Source organism: Muscardinus avellanarius (assembly GCF_963383645.1).
Source record: "Muscardinus avellanarius genome assembly, chromosome: 10".
Lineage (NCBI taxonomy): Eukaryota > Metazoa > Chordata > Mammalia > Rodentia > Gliridae > Muscardinus > Muscardinus avellanarius.
The window spans coordinates 42935480-42949600 of NC_137796.1; positions in this window are offsets into that span (position 1 = coordinate 42935480).

Sequence of the window (14121 nt, forward strand, 5' to 3'; positions counted from 1 at the left end):
CTCCTGTCTGATAGCAGAAGTGCCTCTGGGTAGTTAAGATGTACACCACAGCTGATAATTTTACCATCAAGTGGGAGCTCTGCACATGTGGGAATCATCATGCCTACACTCTAAGACTTGAAAGAGGCTTCAGGCTGGCCACCCGCCCTAAAGAAGATTAGATGGGGTCTTTGCCCAAAGCCTGATGTTTCCAGATACCTGGAGCTTCAGGAGTATATTTCCTATCTTTGACAAAAGGGCAGAAGCTGCTGCTGTCCATTCTGAATGCCCAAGTAGACACTTGGCAGTCACTGCAGCTGGCGTGATGCTCAGAAGCCACTGCGGAATGCATTTGCAGTATTTAACTGCAAAATGGGAATGTTCTGAGGCCCAGCAATCCTACTTCTCTGCAATGACTCCAGGGAGATATTTGCACACATGTATGAGATGGCTGTGCAATCTTTTTAAGTACTGTATGATATTCCATAGACTAGTCATGCTAAAGTAATCTTCAGACATCCCTTTACAGTTCAGCATTTCAAGTTGAGCTGCACTGAAATGAGTCAATATGTACCAACATGGAAAATCTCCAAGAGTTTTTTGGGTTTTGTATTTTTAAAAAGTAAGTTGCTAATCAGGGTGTAAACCATCAAACCATTTATATAAAGATAACTCAAAACATTACAATTTTAATTTCTGTGGGTGTATAAAGGCACAGAAAATGTCTGGAAAGATTCACACCAAACTGATAATAGTGGTTAGTTCTGGAAGGATGAGGTAATGCAGAAGACAAAATGACAAAATCTACCTTACCTATGTTTAAACCTTTTTTTTTGGAGGGGAGGTTAGTGATTGAACCCAGGGACATTCTACCTCCAAGCTACATCCTCAGCCCGTTTTATTTTGAAACAGAGTCTTGCTAAGTTGCTTAGGCTTACTTCAAACCTGCAATCCTCCTGTCTCAGCCTCCCAAGTCCTGGGATTACAGCACTTCTTTTAAAATTATTTTCACAAAGAATGTGTTTATGAACTACCTGTGCAATTAAAATTAATTGAAAAGTAAAATTAAAATAGCTGACAAAAGTATGGGTAGTCAATAATTGAACAAATAAATCTAATGTGGATGATCAAATCCAGCCTTCTCATTGTTGGGGAAAGGAGTTTCAAATTGGAAAGAGGAAGGGATGACAGAACAAACTCTGTTGTGTTGGGTTGTAATCCAAGGTACATATGTTCTTTGACTTATGATGGGGTTATATCCCAATAAATCTATGGAAAATCTCATTATATTGAAAATACATGTAATACACCTAATCTAATGAACATCATAGCTTAGCAGCCCCATACACAGTACAGCATTAGTTGTTCCCCTGATCACATGGGTGACTGAGAGCAGCTGCTCCCTGCTACTGCTGTCTAACATCACACAGGAAAGAGTTCAGAACCACACAGCGCTAAGCTGTGAAAAGATCAAATCCACAATTCAAAAGCATGGTTTTTATTGAGTCTATATTGCTATGGCATCATTATAAAACCATTGTAAGTCAGGGATCACGTGTGTGAGTAAGGACTCACCATTTAAAAAATAATGAAGGAGGGACTTGCAAAGGGGAGGAGGGACAGCGAGGAGGAGGGAAGGAGCAGAGAGGTAGAGAAGAGGGGAGAGATCGTTGATATGTCTAGAGAGAGAGGATCTAGAAGCAGGGGTATCTCAGGGAACAGATTTAGTACTAATGTCTTTGTTTCTCTGTGCTGTACTCCAACAAAAAAGCACAGTCACTTAGAAAATTAGCCTATTTCAGGCCTGGAACCATGAAAGTACAAGATGAGCCTGAAATGAGGAAAAGATTAATGGATGACAGAAAGATGTTGAAAAAACAAAGAAGGTAATTTGAAATAATTCCTACTGCCCAAATCTGGGGCCATTTTTTTGCAGTAAAATAATAATAATAGGAAACAATCATAACCTGTTGAATGAAGTAAGAATTTACAAGTAGCAGGGTGTGATGGTGCACAACTGTAATCCCAGTACTTGGGAGGCTAACACGGGAGGATTGCAGATTTGAGGCCAGTCTCAGCAACTTAGTGAGACCCTGTTTCAAAATTAAAATAATAGAAAAGGGCTGGGATATAGCTCAGAGGTACAGTATTTCTGGGTTCGGTTCCTAGTACAATCATCATCATTACCATCACCATCATCATCATCATCACATTGACAAAGATAAATAAATGGGAAAAAAAAAAGAAAGGCTCTTCCTTGGAGTAGAAAGACAATTAGTAAATGCAGAAGGAATAATAAAATTAGGAAAAACGTATAATTTAAGAATAGAGTCATCTGACCAACATCCTGCACCCCCTGCTAAGACCAGCTAAGAGGAATAAGTCAACCAAACATCAGATAAACCCAAACTGAGGACATTCTGCAAAGCAACACCAGCTTGAAGTCCTCCAAACTGGCTACATCACAGAACACAAAAGACACCTAAAGACAGACTGCACTCCATTGAAGAGGGCTAAGGAGACACAGGACTGAAGGCAACTCATGCCCCGAGATTTTTCACTATAAGAGACATTATTGGGATAGTTGGACAGACCAAAATATATAGAGAGAGAATCAAATATATATTAATACATATATAGAGAATCAAATTGCTCGGGTGGCTTAACTCTTTCTTGCTTTAGTCATAAAATGTTCCTTATTTACAAAACCTCAGCACACCTTCACTGGGACCCTCTCTCCACAGCAGAACTGGTCAGGATTGGAGGAGGGTCCACAGACAGGATCAGGCAACCAGTTCCCCCTTGTCCTGGCCTTGCAATTCTCAATAGGGACTTGATCTTCTGAGTGCCAGCATCTTGCTGTGTGCTCTTCAGCTTATATCATCTTATGTCAAACAGAGGATACACAGCATCCTAGAGGATACTCTATGGTCAATAACTAGGAGGCATTATTGCTTTTATCATTAAAATATACTTCTGAAGGAAGGGTGCCCATAAAACTATGCCCATGCCCATGGAGTCCCCAACAGGGCTTCTTTGGTCCCAGAGAATCTGGAGCTTCTCTGAGCTGTTTACTGATCCAAGAGCTCGTAGGCTGTATGCACCAGGCACACAGCACATGCCCAGGATGTGCTTCTTGAAGTGACACATGGATAGGCTCCAAATCTTTTGAAATCTTAAAATCAGGAAGGAAATTCTTCTAAGTCCACTTAAAAATATCTTCAAACACATCCACAAATGTGGATTTCCCCCCATACCTGCAGCAGACATCCTATACCCTTGAGTCTAAATCATCTTTTTTTTTTTTGCATTGCAAAAATCTTCCCTGACAGCCAACAGAACATATTCTTCTTCTAATTGTTGGTTTACCTCTCGCAAACACCGGCAGATCTCCCCATCTCTAATCCTCACCTGCTTATTCATTAGCTATCAAGTGTGGCTTTTGGAACAATTATATTCTGTCCTACTGTCAGTTCTCTCTGTGCAGGTACAGTATACGTCTCGATTCCTCACACAGGATGTAAATTATTGCTGGCATACCAGTACCTGAAGAATGATTATACCCAGTGCACAGCTAAATAATGGATGTTTAGCATGGTGCATTGTAATAAGCAAAAGATATGAAATATCTACTATTCTAAGTGGAATACACTAAGTATTTTTTTATAACAAAACCATTTTGGGAAAGACAAGCTATTGAATCATGGTCTCCAGAAAAGATTCCCCAGGTGTCAGCTTGTTTGCAGAGCACAGATGGCACTGTTATCTCATCTGTGAAATGGGGACCATACTTACGGTCTTCATCGAGTAGGGGTACTGCAGGTAAAGGCTTAGCATGGAGCTTGGCACATAGTAGGTACACAGTAAATAGAAACAGCTATTTTTGTCTGAGGAGTGGCTGGTGGCAGGTTGGAGTTGCCACTCCCTCCTCTGGTCCATGAGAAAATCTCTGTTGAGCTGAGGATAAGGGACACACATCTACGGGGTGACCCACACAGAAGGCCTGAGATGCTGTGGTGCTGCTCTCTGCTGGACTGAGCATAGGGTAGATTTGGACTGTTCTCTTATTTGTTCCTTGCCGAGGGCCTGAGAGACTGGTTAAGAGCACCCACTCACTCTATCTGGCGTCCAATGTCCTGCATTCAGATCCTGCCTGGTCTTTTTCTGAGCTCTGTGATCTCAGATGTTAGCTCAAGTTAACTTCTCTCTACCAGTGTTTCTTCATGTATAAAACAGGAACAAGCATGGTTACCAGCTCATAGAAGTACTGGGGGAATTACAGAGAATATAAGCAATAGGTTTAGCCCAGTGCCTGACATGGACAGCACTCAAATACATTTCAGCCCCTTTATTAAATTCATTTTATGGAAACTGAATGTGAGAGTCTGATGTCATATGATTCCCTGGAAAGGAGCAGAAGGGCCCTTCCTAACCCAGAGCTGATTCTCACTGGGCCTCCCTCTGTGGCCCTCTCTGACTGCGACACGGCTGTCTGAGTCTTCTCCAACTGTCCAGTAGAATCTCGTTGGCCGTCTGGACCAATTCATCTGGAGCCCCAAGTCAAGGCCACTAGAAGATGCAGTGGGTTGTGCTGAGTGGGAAAGAAGCGCTCTGCTCTCATTTCTGCCTGGGGAACAGGGAAGGGCCTACTACAAAGGTGGGGCCCAGTGCAGCCAGGCCCTCAGCCTATAGAAACTTCTAGAATTCTCATCTCACAGCAACACTGAGGAGCAGCCTCCTCTGCTTCTCATCAGAGCTCCACTCAGTGCCCTCTGAGGATGCTGAGGCATGGAGTATTTCTCTGGACATGGTAGATCACAGTGAACTTCTGCTGCCTTCCTGAATCCCTCCTGGGCATGGGAAGGCACGTGGCACAGTGCTGGAATACTAGCAAAGCCTGCAGAAGTTTTTGACTCCTCTGAGCCTTAGAGTCTGTGTTAGTTTCTGGAAGCAGCTATAACAAAATTGGTTAAGTCAACAGAAATTTATTTTTTTTACAGTTCTAGAACCTAGAAGTCAGAAATCAAGTTTTCTATAGGATCATGCTTCCTCAGTCTCTAAGGAAGAATAAATTCTTTGTCTTTTCCAGGCTCTGGTTGCTGCTGGCATTCTTGGGCTTGTGGCTACATCACTCTAATCTCATTTTCTGTCTTCACAAGGGTTTCTCATCCTCAGGACATTGCCTCTGTGTGTCTGTGAAAAGACTTTTGTCGTTGGAGTAGGGGGTACCTGCCTAATTCAGAATGATCTCAGCATCTAAAGACTCACATCTGCAAAGATTCCTTATTCAAATAAAATAACACTCATACGTTCTGGGGTTCAGGACATGGACATATATTTTGGGGAACCTCATTCAGCCCATAACAATGTCCTCAGTTATAAAGCATGAACAACAACAACAACAATAATAATAATAATAATAACAACAACAGGAGCCTCATAGAGTGTCATAAGGATTCATAATTTTCAGCTTTCCTGCCAATACAAAGTATTTATGTGAAAGCATAGTATATGGACCTTCATAGAGTCCTAGTGCCCTACAAACGCTAATTTGTTTAATTGACACAAACTAGATTTTATTTGGATAGTCAGGGTGAAGTGTTCTGTGCAGATCTCTGGGCAAGGCTTTTCTACAGACAGGAACAATCAGGGTCACTGAAGGGACTATAAACGTCATTGGCAGATCACCTCTGTCATACTGGCAATAGAAACAGCATAGAAAATCTAAGGTTTATAAAACACATGTAGTTTTTCTGAGGGATTATGTGGCAAAACAAAATGCATGTTTCTAGTTGGGCAGTGGTGGCACTTGGCTGTATGTAATTCCAGTCTGTGGGAGGCTAAGTCAGGATTGCAGGTTGAAGGCCAGGCACATCAATATAGTGCAACCCTCAGGAACTTAGTGAGATCCATCTGTCCATCTGTTTTTTTTTTAAAAGTAGAGGAGCCTGAGGGCATATTTTGAAGGTAGAATGTTCCTAGGTTCAATCACTAGCAGAGACAGAGAGAGAGACAGAGACAGAGACAGAGAGAGAGAGAGAGAGAGAGAGAGAGAGAGAGAGAGAGAGAGAAGAAGAGAAGAGAAGAGAAGAGAAGAGAAGAGAAGAGAAGAGAAGAGAAGAGAAGAGAAGAGAAGAGAGGAGAGGGGAGGGGAGGGGAGGGGAGGGGAGGGGAGAGGAGAGGAGAGGAGAGGAGAGGAGAGGAGAGGAGAGGAGAGGAGAGGAGGGAGAGGAGAGAGGAGAGAGAGAAGAGGAAAAGGAAGAAAAAAGAAAGGAAGGAAGGGAGGGAGGGAGAGAATCATGTGCCTTTGTTACAGTGCAGCCCCTGTTAGGGAACTGTTCTACAGAACAAATAGCAACTCTGCAGAGAGATATGTATTTAAGGATATTTGCTGTAGGACTGTCTATAATGGCAGAGAGACAGGGAGAAGAATAAAAAGAAGAGGAAAAGAAAATAACAAAAAAGTAAAAAATGATAAAAGAGAGGAAGATGATAAAATGATTAAAAGCCTTGACAGAGGAATGCTGAAATGCCCAAAGTGGAACCCAAACTCTCAGTTCCTCTGCAGGGACTCCCAAGATAGGACTGGGGGCTGGGAAAAGCAAGTCACCAACAATATGCGCAAAATGGTCACAGTTATGTAGGAAGGAGAGCTTGCCTGTGTGCATGGGTACACCAACCACCCTGTGCACCCACAAGCAGAGGATAGCAATGCATGTCTATACTACAACACTGTAGCAGGGGCTGGGAGACACCCAGATCTGCAGACAGTTATCTGGTCAGCTGTGGAATGCCAGGGCTCAGAGGACAGCTGGATGTGTCCCAGGGGAGAGACCCTACTCTTGTCTGCACACAATTCACCTCCAGATGAAAAAAGCTCACCAGAAAGCCCCCCAGAATCTCTGCAAGAGTTTGGGTACTTTTCCAGCCAAGTGACAGACACCTAGCAGATTTTAAATGGAGAATGAGCGATTGCTGGTCAGTCTGTCTTCTAAGATCCAATGTCATACCTACCTGGCCTGTATCCCCAAATTTGCAAAGGGACAATTAAGAGAGTTTCAAAACTATGCCTGCTTAGGGCATAAAAAGCATATGACCACTCCTGGGTTCTGAGCACAGTGAGGCCTCTAGAGGAGGCTGGAGTGAATCACCACAAAGCTATGCTGCACAGGTGCAGGGAAACCCTGATATGCTGGAAACTGAGACCTGGGTGGTCTGTGGAGGGGAGGGTCCATGGGGCACCAATCCCTGGGGCTGAAACGACACGTGCCACGGCTCGCTCCTACCAAGAGTGCAGCTGAGCTCTGGCTTTCCTATTTCTGAGGCTTTGTTTTTCCACAACGGATGCATTTCTGAACTCCTACCTTTGTAGACAGATACCATTAGGCAAGGCGGGGATTTTCAAGCTGTGCCAGCCAGCATCTCTGCTTCCCCACATTTTGGAGGAACAAAGTTCAAGTTCAATTTTTGTCTTACATGTCTATTTGATCACGTGCCTGGCCTCTGACCTGCTCTGCAAAGCTGTGGTCAAAGGACCTGGGCATCTCCATGACTATGGGAAGATAGAGCCCGCTAAAAATATTCAGAAACCCATGCGTGCACTGCCAGGATGCTCTAGTGGAGGAGCCAGAGGAGAACCAGCAAGGCAGGGCCACCATCGCCCCACCTTCCACACACATACCCTTGGATTCAAGACTTTGGAGAAGTCTGGAGAGCCTAAAAGTCAGGAGTTACTGGTGGTCTTCCCCCCGGGGAAGGTGAGTGCCAGACACATGGCTCAGCCTGAGTAGAATTAGAAGTATTTTTCATGAGAAGTGATGAACTTTGGCCCCATTTCTTCCTGACTAGAGCAGAGTCTAGGTTTCCTCTCCAGAGGCCCTCTGAAAAGGAGATAAAAAATCTTATTTTCAGTTCTATGCTCATCCACCATTCTGGTGACTGGAGGAGAGAGTCTGAGATGAAGTTTCACCTGCTGATCATCAATGGGGAATTCCAACCAAACGTCAAGAGCTTTCTAAGTTCCCCTCACCCTTAGCAGTGGGCAACGGTGAGTCCAAATAGCATGCTTCTGGGGTGAGTAGGTGATGTTTCCACAGCCACCCTCTACAGTGGAACACAGAAGGCTGCAAGAAAAGCCCAGCTGATGTCAGGAGGGGAGGCAGCAGTGGGAGTCCCAGAAACCCCAGGCCCTCTTCATCACTCACCACGCACAGACGTGACCCCTCTGCAGGCTTACCGTGTCTCTAAAGGCTTGGGGTACAATGCCACAGACCTCATCGGGTTGCAGGAAAGCTCCTGAGTGTCTGTGGGGCCCACTCTCTTGCAGGCAGACACAGTGACAGCAGATAATACACACAAGGGAATTCTCTATTCCTGCAAGGAAGGGAAATTCCTTCTCCTTAGAAATCCCAGGGCCTCAGCTGGGCATGGTGGTGCACACTTGTAATCCCAGTACTTGGGAGGCTGTGGCAAAAGGATCGCACATGTTCGAGGCTAGCCTCAGCTACTTAGTGAGGCTCTCAGCAACTTAGGGAGACCCTGTTTCCAAATAAAGTATAAAATAGGTCTAGGAAAGCCCCTGGGTTCCACCCTCAGTATGATGAAAAGAAGAGAAAAGAAAAGAAAGGAAAGGAAAAGAAGTCCCAGGGCCTCTTGTATCTAGTATTTGAGAGTCCAGCCTCTACATCGAAGAAAAACAGGCAATTTCTACTCATGGAGGGCCAACCTGTGCACCCCATCAGTCAGGGACTGGTATTAGAGGATGAGGAAGGTGGTCCTTCCTCTGTTCAGAGCCATCTAATAGGAGACGAGACTTCCCAGGGCAGAAGGAGATGGGGGAGTGGGTACTGGGGCTGCAGTAGGAGAATGAATAGATCAGTGGCTCCAGATTTAGGGGTCCCAGACCTGGCCATTCTCCACGATCTACTAGCATGTGATCTAAGGCTCAATGCCCGGTCTCCCCGATGCTCAGTTTCCTTTTCTGTGGAATAAGATTATAAAGTAGCTCCACCTCCTAGGATTGCAGTGGGACAGGAAGGGGTGGGATATTCAGAGATTCACTCACTTTTGGACCCTCAAACCCACCGCTGTGTCCTTGTTTTCCATCCCCCTGCTTGATGAGGAATCCCTTTACAGCTCAGTCCAATCCATATGCGTCTTCCACCTGCCTGCCTGCCACATGGCCATGTCACCTATGCCAGGTCCTTTGCCAGGTGCTAGAGAGAAAGATCCAGCCCCAGGTGTTCCCAGGCTAGAGGAGAGACTCACCTGTGAGTGGATTGCAATACAAAGTAGTGACAGATGTTTGCCCAGGGGGCCTCAGGAATGACGGATTGTGCCTGGGGGTGTCCCCAGGGCATGTGAAGCAGAGACACTCTGATGCTGTAAAAGACAGCAAACAGGAATCCAGCATATTCATTCATTCATTTCTTTCTTTCTTCCTGTCTTTCCTTTTCTATATATTCCTTCTTTTTCCTCACTCACCATCTTTTGATTGTCTAGTTTACAACAGGCACAAGAGACAGTAGAAACCGCCTTCCATTCAGAGGGAGTGAATTACTTAAGGGACAGAGCCTTCCCAGATACACAGTCACCACTCACCCCTCTGCCCTTGAGACCCTTTGCAGTCCTGAGGCAGCTGGCCACAGCGAAGCCTCATTGGATGGCCTGTCTGGCCACAGCACCAGGCACCACAGGGCACACAGAGTAGGTGGACAGTGAACTTGTGCTGACCGTGTGGCCTTGGCACAGCAGTGCTCTAACAGGGTGCTCTGTAGCTTTGGGGACCAGCATGTTGAGGAGCCAGAGAGGGCTACACAGAGGGCTTCCCTTAGGGAGGAAAGGTGCGGCCAGAAGCAGGAATGGCATCTGCGAGCAGCAACAATGGTGTATGCAGAGGCACAGAGGACAAGGGAGGCTCTGTGGGTGCTACAAAGCCAAGCCCAGCACGGGAGGACCTGGAGGGCCAGCCTGGAAAACCCACAGGGGCACATTAAGCAGCCCTCCTTCTTTTCCGTGACTTAGCTTCCCCTGAAGATAAAGCTGTATGTGTGAGTCTTTTTATTTGGGTATGCTACCCTGGGGCACGGGCAAGGGATGCGGAAACAGAAGCAGCAGAGGCCAGGCAACCGAAGGAGGCATACTGAGCCTGCACTGCTGTGGGTGGTGGTGTTCCAAGCCGTGAAACATTTGGAGGACCCCCATGAAATGTGTCTGAGAACCATGAGGTTCCTCCCCCTCGGGTCAGCCCAACTTGCCGCAGGTCGAGACTGCATGGTCTCAGTGCTGAACAAGTTCCCTGGTGCCGTGCTACAGCACCAAAGCCCTCCTAGGGCGGACTCCTGGGGCTTGTCCTGAGCTCAACTTGCTCCCAGCCGGATGTTCCTGCCTGAAAGTGGTGGGCGCCTGTACAGAGCCATCCTACAAAGGGGCTGGAATAGGAGTTTGAGCTAAGAGTTCTCTGTAGAGTATGAAAGGTGATTTGATCAGGGATTAGAGGTAAGCAAAAACCACTGGGCCCAGCTGATTTTCCCAAACTGTAAGCCAAACATTCAAGATTTGGCAAGTATAGGGAAGATAGATAGGAGATGGGGGAAGGGAAGACAGTCGAGGGTTTAAGAATAGGGAAATCAATAAAGTAGGCAATAGGTGAGTGATATGAGAATAATCCCATGGAAGGGCCCTGGGAGACATGCCTCCTAGATATTTCCCACCCAATGAGGTGCTGGGGTACAAATATACCAATTCCCTTTATTCTTGGTTGCCCTAGTTATTAACTGCATTTGGGGCCTGTCAGAAGGATAGAAAAGGCTTTCTGAGCTCTCAGGCACATTCCAACTGTTCTATCCACTAAGGGCCCTGGCCCCACCCTCACTCACAGGGCACAGAAAAACAAAATCAAGCTTTTTTGCTTGTGATAACCAGGGTAGGCCTTCTTGAAAATTCTGGCCCAAAGTGTCCCAGCCCAAGAAATCTCATTTCAGTTGAGGAAGCACATCCGTGTGTCTCTCCCTAGCCGCTCTGGTCTTCTCCACAGCCTGTCTTACTCTCTAGGTGTGAGTTTGTGTGTTTATTTGCCTTGTAGATTATGTCCTGTTTTCTACAAAGCTTCCTAGGGATGGGGACATACTCTTAACTCAGTTTTACCTCAACTACCTAGAACATTACCAGACCTCTGACACAGACTTTGTAAATATTTATTGAATGGAGCAAGGAGTACCAATATATAATATTCTTGGAGCCCAGGTCTCAGCCAATTCAGTCTCCAGGGTAAAAACACAGGTCACTTCTCACAGCTGAAAGGGAGCAAATACCTGGTTCAGTTTCCCCAGAGCCCTAGGGCTGGCTTCCCAAGGCTGGGCTCATTGGCCCAGTGTGGTATTCCCTGGGGTACCATCACAGTCTTTCCGGCTGGGTGGGCATCCTCTGTGAGTTCTCCCCGGCCTGGGACCTGCCCCATTCCACTTCTTCCATCTCTGCCCAGCACGGCATCTTTCCCTACACATGGTCTGTGGTGTAGAGTCACGGCAGTATTCAAAAGGTTAAAGCAGAGTGAACTGTTAATTTTAATGCTTTCTCTAAGCTTCAGTTTTAATAAGCGAAAATGATGTTCTTATTTGCAGTAAAGTGGTGTTATAAAATTCTGTCTGTCAAGCTCATTTTAAAACCATGGAAATAAATGATCTGACAAAATCAGGCTATTAGACAAGTGAGGAAGAGTGATTTCCATAAAAGTAGAGGAGCTGTTCCTTAATTTCACACTTGGTAGTCTTTTGGGTCGACTAAATTTTTAAATAAGTGATAAAATTATATTAGCGCAATTGCATTTTTATAGATTTTTTTGGTCATTGTACTCTTTTTCAATCCCTTTATTTTAACTCAAACTGTTCTGCTGAAAGGTTACTTTCAACTTATGTTACCTCGTAACAGTGTCTGCCCATGACACGGCCTAAGGCTTACAAATCTTCAGACCATCCCAGCAGGGGCTGGGCAAGATATATCTGGGAAATAGCAGGCCCTTCCAGATGAGTGGGCTGGGGTGTGTGATGACGGTCCAAAGTAAGAGGGGGTGTTCCCTCGGGGTATCCTGAGGCCTGGAGCTCACCTGTTCCTGGTGCCTGAGCTCACTCTATTTTTGTTCAGAATGAGAAACAGAAGCAGGAGATGGTTTTGTCTAGAATCTTCACTCCTCACATTCACTGGATCATCCTTGTCTAGTTGTGTCTTGTCCTGGGCACCCTGCCTAAGCACAGACAGGTGATACTATAAAGGTCTGCTGGATGGCCACCCCCTCCCCTTCTGTGGGCAGGTCTGGGACCTAGGATCACCGGGAGCCCAAGCTGGGGTGCGGTTCAGCTCTGCAGGTACCCAGCCTTGGGGACACCTCTCTTACCTGCTTCCAGGGACTCTGGCCAACAGGTAGTTTCCCAGGCTTTGCAGGGCAGCCGTCTGTAACAATGTGTGTTCACTTCCAGGCAGCTTTTCTCCAAGGACCTCTGAGACCCAGCAGAAGGGAGGGAGTGGGGATCAGTGGAGAACCTGGCCTGTGCATGAGATTGCAGGCACTCTGCTTATTTTAAGGCGGAGGGCCTCCTCTGAGGATGAAGGAGTTTCCCGTTCCAGTGAAGGAATGACCTCTTTTGTCACTGAAGCCCAGGGTCTGAGAAAGGGAGAGGCTGGCTATGTTAGCACTGAGCCGGGAGGCAGTGAATTCCAGTGCAGAAGATTGGGGGAATCCACTCACCTTACTTGTTCTTTCATCGGTTTGGCCAATGTTTTCTTGGCATTTTCCGTGTGCCCAGCGCCATGCTGGCTCATTTGGGATGCAGGCAGTGTAGGAGGGCAACTGTTTTTCCCTGGAGGACTTCTCAGGCTAGGCTCTTGGCCCTAAGGGAAAGAGAAGCCGTCTGGGAACGTATGTGCTCTCCTGCCTCAGTCTCCTCAGCGGTGCTGTGCATGCCCAGGGTGCCCGGAGCTCTCCCAGCCCTGACGTTCTACAGGCAGAAGGTTCTGGGGATACTGGAAGCTGGCACCTACAGGCTGCCAGGAAGTGGCCGAAGAGTCGCGCCCTCCGTCAGCCACTGTACACTCCCCTGGCATTCGAGAGAGCATCTTCAGGACTCGGAAGTTCAAACTGCATTCTCTACGGTCTCTCAGAGGCACCGACTGAGCTGAGGTGGAATGCTAAAGTCACAGCGTTTCCTGGAAGAGAGGAGGAAGCGCGGGGAGGCAGAGCCTGGAGGGTGGCCTGGGAGGGCCAGGGCTGTCTCTCCCAAGGAAGGAATAAAGAAGTCCAAATTAGTCATGTTGTATTACTTCTTTTTATGGCAATGCTCTGAAAGTCTGCAAATGTCAGCATGTTAATTTACTGTCACTCAGTGATATTATTTCATCCTTTCAAAAATGTGTTTCTTGCATTTTCAGTAGCATACTCCAAGTGTTCTCCATTTCAAAGTTTCTATAGATAGTGCGACTACTTTCACTCTGACCGTTGCCAAAATGTAGAAATTCATCGTTGACTGCAGCCACATATACGTTACAAGTGGAGTTAGGGAGTTGGATTTCCTGCTTACAGAAACTCAGGGAGAGGTCTGAATTTTCTCTCGTTCTCTTCCTATCACCTCTTGTCCTCCTCAAGTGCTCTGTGGTTTCTCTCTCAAGGAACGTGAAGAGATAAATTTAATAGAGAAATTTTAACAAATCGGTCATGGTTGAGTTTGTATATGAAGTCTGAGCCCTCCCTGTCTCCCAACCCAGCCCACCCCCAGCTCCTTGCTTCTCCTATGGTGGCAAACTTATTTCAAAAATTCTGATGAAACACTTTGTAAATTTTGTTATTCTGTGATGATAATAAATCATTATAGCCTTAAACACTTCTCTAGCTTGGAGCCTCAGTCACAAATTATCTTGTCATTCTGACCAAAACATTCTCCCAAAAAGCTTGACAAGTGCTAAAACCCAGAACATGAAACCATGTGTTGTTGTGAAAGCAAGATTCAGAAATGTCAATTAATTAGATTAAGAGGCTACTTTTAGCTTTACTCGTGTTGCCAAATAACCCTTAAAATATGCATAGCAGTGGAAATCTACCTCCGCGGTACAGTACTTCTGTGCCGAAGGAAGACAATGGATCGGAGGACTAAT